Below are 18,344 nucleotides of genomic sequence, written 5' to 3'. Positions count from 1 at the left end.
TAAGAAAGATAGCAACAGAATGGAAGAGGTAAAAAAGTATCGCTTTCTAAATATTGTTCAATGTGTTTGTATCTATATATTTTCTCTTGCAAATAATTGACAATGTTTTAAAATGTTTGGATGACAACTTTCCTGTTGTTCAACTTCCCAAAAATGTATCATAAAAAGTTTGTCAAGAACGTCCATTATGAAGTTTGCTTTGACCATTAACGAGCTTTGTCACTGTTATTCTATATTCTGACTTTTTGTTTCATGACTAGAACCTCCAACTTCTCTTTTGGTATTGGACTAAGCAAAGTGACATTGCATTGATATACTATCTTTTGTTAACACACCAATTTTGTACAGTGTTGTCGCACACCATTCTGTTCCATTCTGTTGGCATCTAATTTCATTCTGCTTTAATTAGATAGTACATCGTTTACTGCACTTCTTATTGCAATATTCAAGGTTTTTCTCATTCTACTTCCAGTCAGAGCTTCAAAGGATTCTGTTTAATTCTTTAAGATAATAGTATAGCAGACTGCAATTACAATACACAAATATCTACACATACATTAGAACCATGAGTATTGGAGTACAACCAACTTTACAAGTCTACTTCCAGCCATCTACCAACGAGGTAGTATCACCTTTGAATACCATTACAATATTTTAGAGATTAGAAGATGACGTTTTTCTTCGAAAAATTGACTAAAAAATTCAAATGTGTCTTATACTTTAAATTAATCCAAAAATATCCAGTGTTTGATTTAAAATTCCCATCAGTCTTAAGAAAGGCCGTATATTCGATGCTGCAGAAACCTGTCTCTATCTGGCAACATTGGATTCCACTGGCAGCAGCAGTGGACTGAAGTGACGAACGTGAGTCGCAGGGATTAACAAGCTTGCTAATGCTGTCTCCCTCTCACCCCACCATCACAAACCCTGAACATTCTCTATCCTACAATGCGTCATTGCAGACTACGGTATCAATGAAATTGAACTGAAAGTGATTTGTGTTATCAGTAACAGCACAATATTTTTGTTAGTAACTAATTTAATACTGGAAAAAAATAAAAGATATTAATCCACCCACTACACAAAAAGGGAGACAAAACAAAAGTGTTAATAATTAGAGAGAACTGTCACTTCTGCCAGTGGCATACAAAATATTAACAAAATCTCTCCTGAACAGCTTGGTAGATACTTTAGACAAACAACAGGGAGAATATCAGGGTGGTGCCACAAACTTCTCTTCTCCCCAATCCTATTCAACACTTCCTCATTAGTTATGTGATCTACCCATCTAATCTTCAGCATTCTTCTGTAGCACCACATTTCGAAAGCTTCTATTCTCTTCTTGTCCAAACTAGTTATCGTCCATGTTTCACTTCCATACATGGCTACACTCCATACAAATACTTTCAAAAACGACTTCCTGACACTTAAATCTATACTCGATGTTAACAAATTTCTCTTCTTCAGAAATGCTTTCCTTGACATTGCCAGTCTACATTTTATATCCTCTCCACTTCGACCACCATCAGTTATTTTGCTCCCCAAATAGCAAAACTCCGTTACTACTTTAAGTGTCTCATTTCCTAATCTAATTCCCTTAGCATCACCCGACTTAATTCGACTACATTCCATTATCATCGTTTTGCTTTTGTTGATGTTCATCTTATATACTCCTTTCAAGACACTATCCATTCTGTTCAACTGCTCTTCCAAGTCCTTTGCTGTCTCTGACAGAATTACAATGTCATCGGCCAACCTCAAAGCTTTTATTTCTTCTCCATGGATTTTAATACCTACTCCGAATTTTTCTTTTGTTTCCTTCACTGCTTGCTCAATATACAGATTGAACAACATCGGGGAGAGGCTACAACCGTATCTCACTCCTTTCCCAACCACGGCTTCCCTTTCACGTCCCTCGACTCTTATAACTGCCATCTGGTTTCTGTACAAATTGTAAATAGCTTTTCGCTCCCATTATTTTACCCCTGCCACCTTCAGAATTTGAAAGAGAGTATTCCAGTCAAAACTGTCAAAAGCTTTCTTTAAGTCTACAAATGCTAGAAATGTAGATTTGCCTTTCCTTAATCTAGCTTCTAAGATAAGTCGTGGGGTCAGTATTGCCTCACGTGTTCCGATATTTCTACGGAATCCAAACTGATCTTCCCTGAGGTCGGCTTCTACTAGTTTTTCCATTCGTCTGTAAAGAATTCGTGTTAGTATTTTGCGGCTGTGACTTATTAAACTGATAGTTCGGTAATTTTCACATCTGTCAACACCTGCTTTCTTTGGGATTGGAATCATTATATTCTTCTTGAAGTCTGAGGGTATTTCGCCTGTCTCATACGTCTTGCTCACCAGATGGTAGAGTTTTGTCATGACTGGCTCTCCCAAGGCCGTCAGTAGCTCTAATGGAATGTTGTCTACTCCCGGGGCTTTGTTTCGACTCAATTAGCAAATATAATTTGTGAAACACTAACAGGTACAATATCTAAAGTCAAATTTATGGAAGAAGTATCTCAGCCAATTGAAATAAAAACTGGTGTTAGACAAGGTTATGGTTTATCACATTTACTGTTTAATTGTGTTCTAGAGAAAATGGCAAGGACTTGGAATCCAGAGCTAAAAATTACAAAATTTAACTAATAACTCTGGGAAGGAAAACAAATGGTATTAAGGTAAACTGCTTGTCTTTTGTGGATGATTTTGCAATACTTTCAGAAAACCTGACAGAAGCAGTTATACAAATAAACCTTCTGGAAAGAATAGCAAACAGAACTGTCCTCAAAATTTCAGCTGAAAAAATAAAATTCATGACAAATGTAAAAAATGCAACAAAATTCATAGAAGCACAGATAGGTAATATAGAGTGGGTAAATAAATTTAAATATATTGGAGATACGATACAACAAAATGGACTAGAAAAGTCTGCAATGGATGTAAGAATTAACGAAATGGAAAGAGCAAATGGTTTGACCAAAAACATTTACAACAAGAAATGTATATCTAGAAAAACAAAACTAAAAAACTACACCACAGTGGTACGACCAGCATGTTCATATGGATCTGAATGCCCAACAATGAACTATAAGATGGACAAACTAGAGGTATTGGAAAGAAGGAGTATTAGAAAAATAATGGGTGCAATAAAAACTGCAGATGGTTGGAAAATAAAGAGTAATGAGGAGATCTACAAAAATATTGAGCAAATATCTGAAGTAATGGCCAGATGAAGATTAGCCTTTCCCGGACCACTCTACCGAATGGATGGAAATAGGCTAACAAAACAATTACTCCCATATTTCTGGAAGAAGAAATCGACTATAGCATGGATTGCAGAAGTAAGGAAAGAACTAGATAGAAACAACATCAAAGAATCAGAAATAACAGAAAGAAACCGTTTAAAAATAAAATACTAAATTTTGAATGCTTTCAAGGAATAAGAAATAAAAAAATCGGAAGAAAGGAAGAGACTTCATCGGGAGAAAATGAAGTAATACTGGAAAAATAGGAAATAACAACAAAGGGAGAAGAGGAACTAAAGTTGTTAACGTGATCCTAGCTGGTCAGTATGATCATAAAAAAAAGGTATTCATGTAATGTGGGCTACAAATTTAAGGCAATAGCATTTGCAGACGAACATGCAAACAGAGCAGCTGAGCCGCATTTTGGCCCTCCACCAACAGAAAAACATCTCAGAAAATGCCACAAGAGTATGAAGAGAAAATATTATCTTTCAGTCGCTTTATTATTCAACTTCGGAAGAAAACCAATGTGGAGCTAAACCAAATAGCGAATATGGACGAAACTCCACTGATATTTCATCAGCTGAGTAAAAGAACAGTTGTCATGGAAGGTGCTAAAACTGTAATTATAAACACAAATGTACATGAAAAAAATGCACTACACTGTTATCCTTTCATGTTGTCCTGACGGTACTAAACTTAATCTAATTACCATTTTCAAGCCCTAAACAGTGCCAAAGCCTTTTGAAATACCGCCAAATGTTGTTGCTCATGTACAAGACAAGGGCTCTCTGGACAAGGCTGGTATGGAATTGTGGATTAACAGAATGTGGGAGAGAAAGGAAGGTGCTTTATTGAAGAAGAGTTCTCTTCTTGCGCTAGATCAGTTTAGTAACCATTTGAAAAATTCTGTGAAAGAGAAACTCAGACAGGGAAATACAGAGCTTGCTGTTAATCTGGGAGGACTTACTTCATAACTGCTACCCATCTATGTCTCGATAAATGAACCATTTAATGTGTGCATGAGAGAGGAATGGAACAAATGGGTGATGGATGAAACTCAAATCAATTTAGGCCGAAGGTAGCTTTAAAACGACCTATAATCAAACAAGTGTGTCACTCAATAAAACACTGATGGTCTGGACTGGGAGAAGACATTATTGTTAAAAAGTGTGAGGTAAGTAATGCTCTCGATCACAGTGAAGACCACCTCATATATGAACAGGGCAACGATGACGACGAAAAGGAAGAAGAAGAAGAAGAAAGTTCAGATGATGATTTTCAGGGATTTTAAAGATCAGTTCTGTTTTGCAAACTAAGAGCTTTTTTAGTCTGGCTTTGCAATATAGTAATAAAAATTATAAAAATGTTATTATTTGTAAAAACTGCTAAAAATTAAGGTGCATCTTACAATCTGCAGCATCTCATAGTTCATAAAATACAGGATCCAAAATTGCTGCTTCAAGAACTGCTTCTGAATCACAGTAACGAAGCACTTTTGCAAGAACGGAACTTGGAGCAGAGTTAGATAAAACACCCTAAAAACTTTGTCGAAAATCTTGGAAAACTCTGGAGAAGAACAGAAAACCTCCCCATTCCACAATCAACAGAGGATTTCCAATGCATGTGTGATGAATCATGTCCACCAAACCGATGGAAAACCTATTTCAGCATCCTCCTCTAGATGAGAGATACTGAGATCCCTGTGTATACGTTTGCTTGAGGCTTGTTACGTGTGGAAGAGACTGTATTCTGTTTATGAAATTAGTGCTGCATGGCGTGTTATTTCACATGTCATACACCGCTGTTATGCCTTTGTCTATTTCCTCATAATATGTCGTAGTTTCATGTACTTTCCGTTTCTGTCGATCATCTTATAGAATTGATGTCAGCAAGCATAATTTCTGAACCATAATCAGACATGAACAGTGGGCACTCTAAACCTCTGGAAAGTCATATAGTGAATGTATCACAAAGAATTTATGTTTTTTTCTTTGGTTTAGTAGGTGGTAGTTTTATCATCTTAAAGTTTCTCACCATAGTGAATGGGATAGAAACCTTGTAAGGGTGAATGCATGATAGGTGTTGGAGATATAGTTTCCAGATTGGAGTATTAACAGTACTGCATTTCATGCAACTAATATATCGGAAACGGCACTACTTTAATGTTATAGCATATCTAAGTGCAGAACTGTGTAGCCTGAGGAGTGGTGTTTATGTTCTATGACCATTTCTCTCTTTCCAATACCTTCTTGGTATGGAATCCAAACACCACAACAATTCTGCATAATTGATAGCACAAGTGTTTTATGTAAAGTGTTTCAAACTCCTTCCATATGTTCCATATGGAGCTGCATCTTGCATAAATCATATGCTTCTTCTTTTTCTTAACATTCTGTTATATCACTGCAATACCCTCAAATGCATCATGTTCGTACCTACTATACACCAACAAGGAGTGCAGGCCTCCTCAGCATGCATATATCTAGAGAGACCATGAGTAATTGGATGGGTGATGTGAGTAAGATTGGTACAGGAATGTCTTCTCAGAACATTATTGGGGTTGTTGGAATGAGAACACCGGTCTGCATCACTAGTGTTAGTGGGTTGTGCTTTCGAAAAGCAAAATATGAAAGTGGATTGATTATGTGAAACACAGCTCGTTCTGTTCCTTCATGAGATGATGAATGTAATGGATATAATGCCTTCCTGTTCCTGATCAGTCCCAAATAAAACTGGAGACAATGTTGTACAGAGGGCTGGTTAAAGACAGAGGGACAGTTGCAAGATGCATAGAGAGACTAGAGAGACTATCTAGAGTTTTTCCGAGAATCCTTAGCCGATAGGTTCAATGAAGGGGCAGTCTTTTCGAAGTAGAGGGCACAGTGCTGCTACCAATATGATACATCTGTTGGGGTGGCAACGTTTAATGAAGACGTAGTGTCAGTAGATTTGGAGCTCAGGATGACCACCATCTAGGTCACTGAAACAGTGATTATATATGTGGATGCAATATGCACTGCCAATATGAGGAATTAATACTCATGTTCACTTCAGAAACGGAATGAGGTATCTGATATCCCGTCACTGTGGAAGATGAGATTAGATATGCAGGTCATCACTTTTGGACAGCTGTTTGGAAACACCCCACAATGCTGCAAACTCTTCCAGTTTGCATATGTTGTGATGTCTTCTACATTTACGTCAATAAGAAACACCATCTCTGTCTTTTATTTCAACCATCCTGTGTGTTTTGGGAGAAGCTTACCTTACACTATGTGATGTCCAGCTTTCTGTGGGAGCCAGTGGATCGATGTCAGTTTAACACCTTACACAAACATTAAAGTCATGGTAGGAAAACAAAATGTATGCTGGTGTACAAAGCTGTAGTCAAACACTGCTTTGATGCGATACTGCAAAAAGATAAAGGTCAAACTGCTTGTGAAACAACAAAACAAGAACTCCCTGTTATGATTGATAGTTAGCGGGATACGATCTTCCTCCAGTACAGGTGATAAAATTTTACATGCATGCCGACTACATGGGTGTGCTGGGACTCGGACACCCACTTACTTAATCTTTTGGGTATGCTGCACACACACAATTTTTAGTTTGATGAAAGCAAAATAAAATAAATATTTCTAACTTGCCTTTATCAAAAACTAATGAGCTATTAAAACAAAGAAATGGAAGTTAAAATTTTTTACCTTCAAAACATATCTGTTTGTTTTAGGTGTCTTATTGCAAAGGCAACAAAGCAACACGCTCCCCCATTCTGTGGGTTTCTTTGGCCAAGTCAAAGGCACTCCCCAGAGTAACAGTCGCACTATGCTGTGAGCAGAATCCCAGTTTTTCAGCTTGCTTTCACGTGTCCTTATAGGTTACACACTACAATACGCCCACTCCATTTGCCAATAACTGTTTTAAAGTATCTGTTTGCCAATACTGAGCAATAATAAAGAATAATCCAACATACAAAGAAGCCTGATTGTTATAGACTACCTCAATAGTATTTTTAAGAAATAACAACAATTATTGCATCAAGAAATAACAACAATTTGGTTTAAGATTCTAGTGAAATTATTTTCACATAATCTGTATTGTTATCGTTTTTGTTACTGAACCTAGGTGAGCCCATCATGTGGCGAAATCTTAAGAATACATCGTATTTTCATCTACTCCAAACCGAAATTCTGGCAAGGGTTTTCGTACCAAGATAATTTTGGTTATATACAATGCATAGTGGTTAATCAGACTAAGAACAGCCGACCAATTGCAAAGGATAAAGTAATCTTTACCTAGGTTTCAATAGATATAAATCTATCTTCTTCAGAAGACACCTGGGGACAATGAACATCGTAATATATATTAAGGTATGAAACATGAGTCAAGAATAAAGTTTAACATATATTAGGAAAATATTGTATTACAAGATGTGAGAAAGATTCTTGGTACTTACAATATTATAACAACATGAAGTGATATGTCCTTATCGTTTAGGCAAACATCTGCATAGTTACATTAATCATATAAAATATAGCCCTGACACCAGGGTTTGTCAAACAAATAAAATAGGTACATAGAAGTTGCAGAGCGCCTAAGCGACTGAGTAAAATCGGCCAGCGTAGTAGCACAGCGGCCAGGGCAGGTGGCGCTCATGTCGCGGACTATGTGCCGATAGACGTACTGAAGTAACATTTGAAACATCAATTTTAAATGCGTTCTTAAATAGAGTGATAATAGATAAATTGGCAAGCATTTGACACTCCCGTTATGACATTGTGGGAGGTATAGGAACAATAACGTAGATACATACATCAAAAAGACAGGTGGCGCTTCCGCCGTGAGTTACATGCAGTGGTCTATATAGCCAAATTATAAAGTTATATTACCATATTAGTGAAGCCCATAGAACGTATATAAGTCAAACCATCAAGAACAATCAGTAATGGCTTTTAAGAAAATTACGAGAGCTGGTCTACAATCCAGTTACTACGTAATATAGAATAAGAGAAAATTACATGAGGGCCGCTGTAGTGGCAGCCATATATCGTGAAAAGAACACATTATATAAACGATAGTAAACTGGAGGATTTGAAAGTGCATTATAGCTTCCTGAGGAAATAGACTACTGAGGTTACTAACAATAATGTTATATATTACACAGTATGGGTTTAAAGCCTTCGAAAAATTGTTTACAGGCAAGGTTCAACTGATCATTCAGGTAATCGATCATATTCTGGCTCAATAAGAAAATCTCCCAAAAATGTTCGACTTTGAGGAATATTCTCCCCACGGATACCACAGAAACTAAAAAATTTATTTCCATCCCTTTCCTGGGTAACTTATCGTATAGGATTAAACGTCTTCTGAATAAAAAATATAACTGTAACGTCTCCTTTTCTACAGATAACAGTTTAAAAAGAAATCTTGTACAGTCAGTAGAGATTGCCAGCGATTGGTTTTCTAATTCAGGTATTTACAAGCTAACCTGTAATAACTGCCCCTCTTATTATATTGGTCAAACCGGCAGAGCTGTGAAAACACGATATAAAGAACATCTGTTAGGTAAAAAAGGAACGAATATTCGCAACTCTACCTTTGCTGAACACCTCTTGTTAACTGGCCATACGCCTAAACAGTTAGAAGACACGGTTATCCTACATAGACAGGTCAAAGGACGGAGACTAGATCTGTGGGAAGAGCTATTTATTTTTAAACATCTAGAGCTCAAAGACGGCAATATTCTGAATGATCAGTTGAACCTTGCCTGTAAACAATTTTTCGAAGGCTTTAAACCCATACTGTGTAATATATAACATTATTGTTAGTAACCTCAGTAGTCTATTTCCTCAGGAAGCTATAATGCACTTTCAAATCCTCCAGTTTACTATCGTTTATATAATGTGTTCTTTTCACGATATATGGCTGCCACTACAGCGGCCCTCATGTAATTTTCTCTTATTCTATATTAGGTAGTAACTGGATTGTAGACCAGCTCTCGTAATTTTCTTAAAAGCCATTACTGATTGTTCTTTTTTTTTTTTTTTTTTTTCATTTATTGAATTTCAATTCCCCCCGAAGGGGGCGGGCTGGCAGCAGCTTAGTACGCCGCTCTTCAGCCGACAGATTTTGTGACAAAGAGCAAGAGAACAAATAAGAAAAACAACAGGCGATAAAATCGGAGACTTAGAGAGTAACAAGGCGAAAAGAAATCGTGGAACTTAAAACAACAACACAGGGATGATGACGCTAATAAAAACACATACGAAGTAGACAGGGAAAACAATAGACAATTAAAAAACACGGCGACAGTCTGGATTCTGTTCGCAAAGGAAATAAAATTCACACCGAGCGACAGCATGGGTTCTGTTCGCAACACGAGAAAGACAAACAACACTGAAGAGTCACTGGAACACTGCACTAAAAAGTTGGCAAATGTGACACCACAGTCGAGAGCAGGTGGGGGGACACTGGACAGAAGATGGGAAAACGAAAAAGGGGGGGAAAGGAGAGTAAAAGCGAAGGGGGGAGCCGGGAAAGGAACTGAAGGAGGATGAGGACCCATAAGAGGGGTGGGGGGCAGACGCGACAGGGAGTGGGGTAGGCAGAGGAGGGGAATACAAAAGGACTGGGGGGGGAGAAGGGAGGGAGGGAGAGGTGTAGTGGGGGGAAGAACAGGACAGAAGTGGGGGGGGGGGGAGAGGGAGCCCAGGGAAAGGACAGAGGAAAGGAGGGGGATGGAGGATCAGAGTTGATAGGAAGGATAAATGGAGGGAGAGAGGGCATCATCCGGGAGGGGGAGTTGACGGAAGCCACCTCGGGAAAGGAGATGGAGGGTGTAGAGATGGAGGGTAGGGGGGACACAACGGTGAAGACGTGGCAGGGGGCGGGGATGGGAGAGGAGAGGAGCAACCAGGGGGTGAGGGGGTTCAAGACGGCGGGAGGTGTAGAGGATGCGGATATGTTCGAGGAAGAGGACTGATTGTTCTTGATGGTTTGACTTATATACGTTCTATGGGCTTCACTAATATGGTAATATAACTTTATAATTTGGCTATATAGACCACTGCATGTAACTCACGGCGGAAGCGCCACCTGTCTTTTTGATGTATGTATCTACGTTATTGTTCCTATACCTCCCACAATGTCATAACGGGAGTGTCAAATGCTTGCCAATTTATCTATTATCACTCTATTTAAGAACGCATTTAAAATTGATGTTTCAAATGTTACTTCAGTACGCCTATCGGCACGTAGTCCGCGACATGAGCGCCACCTGCCCTGGCCGCTGTGCTACTACGCTGGCCGATTTTACTCAGTCGCTTAGGCGCTCTGCAACTTCTATGTACCTATTTTATTTGTTTGACAAACCCTGGTGTCAGGGCTATATTTTATATGATTAATGTAACTATGCAGATGTTTGCCTAAACGATAAGGACATATCACTTCATGTTGTTATAATATTGTAAGTACCAAGAATCTTTCTCACATCTTGTAATACAATATTTTCCTAATATATGTTAAACTTTATTCTTGACTCATGTTTCATACCTTAATATATATTACGATGTTCATTGTCCCCAGGTGTCTTCTGAAGAAGATAGATTTATATCTATTGAAACCTAGGTAAAGATTACTTTATCCTTTGCAATTGGTCGGCTGTTCTTAGTCTGATTTACGTGGAACCATTGCTGCAGCGCAGCTATGTTTAAAATACTGCATAGTGGTTAGTTTATGCTTCAAGTACTTTAAACAGTCGCCTGAGCTGTTTCGTTATGAGAAAAAGATCACTAGGTTTGTAATAATGAAAGAAGAGGGGGCAACCTTTCAAGCGAAGCGAAAATGAAAATATTCAGTCTGGTGTAGGGGAAGACTTAAGTACACACCAGACAATTCTCTTACTGACATTTTCAGATACTCATCATCATGTTTCTCAGAGTAAACAAATGATCTCTTTCTTTATATTACATGGGATTCTACAGTACACTTAATTAAGTTTCTATTACATCCCCTGTAATCAATGTTACATTGGTTAGTGATACTTTATACATTTTATTTTAGGGGTCAGGATTTTTTTTATTTGCAAGTGGTCCTGTATCAGGCTTCTAGACCTGTGGGTTCGTTCAAACACATTTGAACCTGAGAATGATCTCATTTCTGTTGCTCTTAAGTCAGCTGTGTTACTCACTGAGCTAGAGCAGTGTCAATGTATGCTGATAGTATCGGTATACTTTACTTTATCACAGTAGAGATCTTTATGTCACAGACAGTGTTCATAAAAGATTATAAATGAAAGCTAGTAATTTAAAAATATCGACTCCCCAGAAAACGTATGCTACATTCCGCCATTGATATGCACCCAAAGAAATGTTGGAAAGTCGGCGCTCTTGAATCTTTACGTGGGTCAGTGGAAGTGATTTGGAGCACTGGCCACCTGCTCTAATGGATCAACATGTGTGAATATGCTTAATGGGATCACCACATATGTTTGTGGTCAATAAGCAGGTGGTATTTGTTTTCGATATATCGCAAGAGAGAGGTGCAGTAAAATCTTCTCGAATTCTCTAATGGGTGACGTTAGCAAAGTTTTTACATAGTCTGTAATTTACTCTATTGGATGTTATAAAAGTAACAAGGAGAGAAAGAGACACTGTGCTGTCAACGAAGACTCTGACACCATTACACTGTCGTATTTCTAGCGTAGTAATCACAGAACTACGATAAATAAGATTAGGAAATGTACAGGAGGATATTTATAGACATTCATTCGATATCAATTAATTGTAGGTGCTACACTTCTGAATTTCTTTGGGCAGTCCACGTATACTGTGCATAGTTATGAATTTTCTTCTGTTAGTTAGTGTGCCATACTTCTCATTGTGATAGCTCCCTACCTAGTCAGTGATGGATGGAGGACAAGACAGTCTTCTTACTAATGGAACATTGCTGTCGGAACCTGATGGGATTTCAAGAGAATTAGTAAGTCTGTGACTTGGCCAGGGGACATCTCTTACTTGTAGAAATCAGGTGGATTCAATTACTTTATTTCGAACACTGGAGGATTCGTGAGAATGCGGTAGGTAAGCGATACCCTGACGAAAGGGGAGTTGAGAGGTATGCTCTCTACCGTTTCGTGTAAGTATTGTGAGTAAACATATTACATCTCACATACGTCTCTCGAAGTGACTGCAGTGAGAAAATTAGGGGCTAATACGAAGATTTTTACTGACAGACAATCAGCAGCTGAAGTTCTGTCTCTTGTTTCCTCGATAAATAAGAGGCAACGAGCTTCTGTGAGTTTTGTGTGCCGATAAATGGATGGACTGACATCTTAACAGGCAGACTAAATTTACATCTACATGCATTGAGGTTCTAAACGAAATAATTAACAGTCCAGACTCTAGTGCAACGACTACAAGAGAAGCCTGTGGTTTCAAATATATCCTCCTAGACTTTGACTTTCTTTTCTCTCTCTCTCTCTGTTTTAAAGCTTATTTTTAAAAACTGAACAGTTATTCAACATTCTTTAGAAAAAATGGTGCGCAGTTTTGCAACAATGCTGTCTCAGAATGCATAGCTTACACAACGAACTTAATAAATGAAGATAAATTGAACGATTTTTCAAAATTCCACGAAATGCTCGACTAGTTCGGAAGCTGAAGATTCCATGAATAGAGCTGAAATGATGGATGAATACATTGGCAATCCACTGATGGAAATATACAAACAAGCGTACTTAGAATTACTGGTTGTAATGCAACTGGAGACAATATTTTCACATTGTGATAGTCTGCTGTTCTTTAAATTAGGCGATATTACTAAGCTCATCAGTTATGTTAGGCATTTCCCTGTAGTCTCTGTAGATTCATTATTAGAAACGTATGGTGTGTTCTTCAGTCACTCCCATCTGCGTGTATAATTGGAGACTATTTTCTTCCCAGCATAAAGAAATATTTCGCTTTGCCAGTTTGGGAGACGTTATCAAAAGAACGATTGATAATGAAACGGACCAAATTCTTCCAAAAGCATTCAAACTATGTCTAATTGCTGTCATTCCTGCTACAAGTGTTCCAGCTGAAAGTTTTTCTTGTCTCAGATGTGTAAAAACGCATTTGAGGAATCGGATGGTGCAGGATCATTTATCACCTATTGATTGTTCAGAAACCAGTACTGTGAATGCTTAAAAGCCACAGCACATGCTGTTGTCATGTTCTAGAGAGGTAGCTAAGAAGGACGATTGTTAATTGACAGCAAACCTGAATGAGCAAGTGGACGTTGGGTCGGTTCACCACGTCGTTCGAAGTTCTCTGATGAATCTCCAAGCTGAAGAGCTGAAAACTTTTTCGGGCTTGGAAATTCGGTGAGAGGGCAGAAACGTAGGAAGGTTAAATAAGGACTCAGATGCATGAACATGCTGAGATATAGCGGAAGCTCTACTGAGGCACATCTGAAAGGAGCACGACCTTCTGCAATTGTCCTTCCAGGCAAAATCTAGCCCGAAGTCACGACTCTGGACCTGAATGTCACTGAGGAAGATTCTCTGGAGCGCTCTGTCACTCGTATTTATATCCATTGATGGCGTAGTAGCTGCCGCTCTATGTCCCCTCTTGCACAGCTGTTTATCGTCAGCTATACTGCTGGAAGCCGTGGCAACTCACAGCACCAACCTTCATTTTCGGTTAATGTGATGCAACTTAGTAGCAACAATACTGTACCCCATTTAATTACATTCTCAACACCTCTTCCCTCGGGGAAAGCTTTTGCCTCTCTGTCCACAGAGACTGCAAAATTTCTCTACGTTCTGTGCCTCTTGAGCGCTCTTTTTATATTTCATAGATTTAAATTGTACATGCATATGTGGTTTTACATTCGTTTATCAATTTACACTTTAGTCACATCAGTACTACTATTTCACCTTGACTCATAACATAATATACAAATATAAAGTAAACTTTCTTGTATGCTTTTTTTCATGCTTACAATTCATATTTTTAGAAGTTTACAAGAATATTTCACAACTTACAGTATTATTCATAAAATTTCTTAGATATCTGTACAATGGCTCATATCTTCATCTTTTGTCAGTCTGTGATATTAAGCTTAATGGTCTTTTCTCTACCTCATTCTTAATTGGTAATCTAATTCTTTCAGTTAATACTGTATCATTAGTTGTCGATTCATATCATACTGACTCTAATTCTCTTTAAATACCTAATGCATTACTCTCATTGTCTGTCTGTGCACGTTGGTATATTAGTGGAATTAATTCAGAGTACCGCACTACTACAGCATTCTTTAGACATATCTTACAATAACAAACATCATTCATTGTACTAAATAAAAACCTGAGAAAATCTCTTCAAGATTTGTAATATTTACATATAGAACATAAGGCAATTAATATTAGTATAATAGAGTCACAATATCCCTAAATGGAAAAAGTATCTATTGAAAATCCACTCAACATGGTTCTCTGCTGGTAAGCTATTTCGTTTTGGAAGGCATCCAGTTTATGACCACCAGCTTTTAGATCATCAAGCTGTTTCACTAGATGTTCTACAGGTAAGTTTAAGGTAAATTCAGTTATTTTTTTATCTTTATCCACAATGCAAAAATCAATGTCCAAAATAAAATTTGGTACAATATCATTCTTATTTGCATTTATTCTTATGTTTCAGATTGTATTAATATTTGTGCACCGTATCCAGGACATTTCCCTACAAATTTTAATTTACCTCTATGCTTCAATCATAATAACATATGATACATTACCATTACAAATAACAGTGAGATCTTCATCTTTTAGAGCCATGAATATCATCTCATTATTACGAAGTTGGGACCATATGCATTTGTTTAATATGATTACTTTTTGAATACAATCTTTTGGTATGTCTCTTGTTGGTTACAGCATTTTAGTTTCCCACATTTCATGGTCATATGTGGATAATAGTACAAATATTTGTTTACATATGTTATAATTTTGACTGATCATTGCATAATTTAGCATATGAATTGAGTTCTTTAAAAGGGCATATCACATGCTGAGTAAATTTTTCAGGGCACACAAAAAACTGTCAACTCCAAACTACGAAACGTAGATGCTCTTTGGTGGTTTTATGTGATCAGTACAGTAATATCTGAGTTTATGTGAGAAGTATTTTCACCTTCAGTAATTATGCTATGTGTTATTGAACTATAAACTCATGTCAGAATTAAGCAAACTTTGCTTTGTTCTCTTAAATTTCGTTTAATTATTTTTCAAAGGAATAAAAAATACTATTAAGAGCAATGGTTTATGATACAAATCACAAGAATTGCCAAAAAAATATAACACCAGTACTGTCATCAACTAGATTACATAAAATGCATTCTTCTTATTCTGTGGCATTTTCAGGTTCAGCTGGCCAAGAAAATAGTTCTGTGCAGAAATACTTGTGCTCTTGAGGAATGTAAGGTTCGATTTTCTTCAGGTCTTCAATCTTTGCTCTTTTGATGGGAACTTTCCCAGAAGAGTACGATGTTGATGATGGCTGAGCAGGTGTCATCGAACTGAGAGCCATGAAGAAACTGTGTCAGACCAGACCATTTATTGTCAAATACTCCTTAATATAACCCTTTCTTTCATGGGAATAGACAAAGTTATAAAGAGTACTAATTGAAAACTTAATTCTTTCATTTCCGGGTTTGCTTTTACTCTCTTCAGAGATATCATACTATTTTTAGTGCAATGGCCACCAGCTTTTGAAATACAGAATTTCTGTGGCTGCGACTTCTTTCACTACAAACTTTCCTGGTACAGAACTCTCTATAATATGAGAGCAACCTCGTGCACTGAATAGATTCTATCGATTTTTTGAGATGTTTTGCGACGATTCCAAAATCACGGTCACAAGCTAAAAAACTTTGACCTCTCACAGGGAAAAATTGTTGTATTTTCTTAAATCGATCTGTGTCTGTGAGAGAGAGAAGATGTCGAGAAACTGTCTGATTTTTGTTTTGGCTCGCACAGTTATCTGAAAATAAATGGAGCTCTGTTTTATTTTGAGGCACCTCTTTTATAAAATCTGATAAAAAAGAACAGATCTCATCTGGGGATTTTCTGCCATTCCCTTCATGGTAAACATACAATGTACTCTTCTTTTCTTTAATGTTACTGATGCAGAATATACTAACAGTAAGCTGTCTTAAATAGAAAAGCTCCTGAACTGGAATCTTTGGTAGGGTTATATTCTACATGTAGTCAACTATGATGGACAAAACATGGCTTTCATTTTGCCCCTCTACAGACAATTCATGCTTTAGAGCAGAATAAAACTTCCTACTCCTGCATTTCTGTATTAATAGTTCGTCTGTAGCTTTCCTTTTGGCAACCTCATTAAGATGAGGGTCTTTAATTTTCTAGTTAAGTTCTTCACAGGTACAACATACATCTACTTGAGGCCTACCAAATCTGTAACCAAAACTCTTATCAAAATCATTCCAGTATATGTAGTATGAGACAATTCTGCATTCAGGATATTTCGTTCTGAACAGTTTCCATATTGTTTTTATTGATAGCTGAGGGCTCAGGTAGCATATTTTGTCCTGAGAAGAGTGCAATTCATACAATGGGAAAGATCTAATATGATGGTGAATTGCCTCATGCATTTCAGGTGCAAGACATGTGGTAATACCTCCTCTACCTCTTTTATCTTCTGGAGTACATTGTAAAATTTTGAAAACACATCCAAACAGTTGTCTTCCCCCAGATTGTCCAAACACTTTCCTGTACATCTAACAGAAAAATGAAAAAGAAAGAAACAAATGAGTAATTGTTGCAGTAAACACAACTAGTACATGGTCGTTCTGAAGAAGATTGAGGCTACAATTTAAAACAACTTTAGCTACTTATCAGTAATATTGTTATTAATTGTTTTAATTATAAATATAAAGTATCGCTTTGAAAGAATAATGTATTGCTAAATCATTAACACAAATACGGAAAAAATAATGGAAGCAAAATGGCTTGCCTGTAGGAAAATTCAGGTTTTTTAGCCTCAACAATGTTGCCTCTGTGGTTAACATAACCTTCACCCTTGAGTTGGGCTGCTTTTACTTTGTTTACCTTATATAATGACGGATTTGCACCATGTTTTCTTTTGCATGATTTGTCAGCGTAATCACCACTACACACGCTATCAATGGCACTCATTTTATCGTTTGATGTGAACTAATTGTCAACTGAACAGCAATGGAACAAAGGCTGTATATCAGAGATTATAAAATAAACGGCAAACTGAAAGAGCTGTTTACAATGCTGTCAACTGATTTTTTTTAAAGAGGTGAAAGTCAGTGACATATGCCCATTAAAAAAAACTGCTATCTTTGGTCTGGGATTCTCGCTCAATGTGAGGCGTTAGAAACGCCTTTTTAGATCTAATCGCTAGGTGTATCTATTGGGTTTCTGAAACAATAAAAAACTGAAAATTGGTGAAATGATGAGTTATGCCTCTTTAAAAAAAACTCGATTGATAAGGTCTCCTTGCATCATCAGTCAACAAAATTTCTTTTTTGGGGGCTATATATGCAAACAATGTTCTTTTTCCATGTACATAGAATGGTAACAGCCAAATTCTTATATAAATTAAACCAATTACTCTCCACTAAGGGAATATTTAACGTATTTATGTTATCTCAAATAAGAACATTCACAGTCATTATCTTTAATAACGGGTACTGTCCTCTGTTAGCCCTATTGGAAATGTTTATTTTTAATATCTTCTTTGATTAACTCCAAATGCTTTACAACTTGTGTGGGATTAATCAAGTGTTGTTCCAAGATACATTTTTGTCCACTTACTATAACAATACTCAGTAAATAATATTCTCACTCTAATTCATTAAATATTGATGATAACTGGCTCAATTGTTCATTTATGGTAATTAAGATACCAGCTCTCTGCAATTTCTGATCAGTGTTGTTTTCAGATTCTAATATATGCTGACACGGCTTTCTCATTCCCTGGGTTAGTATCTTTTCATTTCTTTCGATCGAACTTACTGTATGAATAAATATTGTTAATGTTCCCTTTACTATTGTGACTTGTTCTTTAGTTA

The sequence above is a fragment of the Schistocerca piceifrons genome, chromosome X (genome assembly GCF_021461385.2).
Source record: "Schistocerca piceifrons isolate TAMUIC-IGC-003096 chromosome X, iqSchPice1.1, whole genome shotgun sequence".
NCBI lineage: Eukaryota > Metazoa > Arthropoda > Insecta > Orthoptera > Acrididae > Schistocerca > Schistocerca piceifrons.
The sequence above is the reverse complement of the archived record's forward strand: the minus strand, read 5'-3'. Positions refer to the sequence as shown.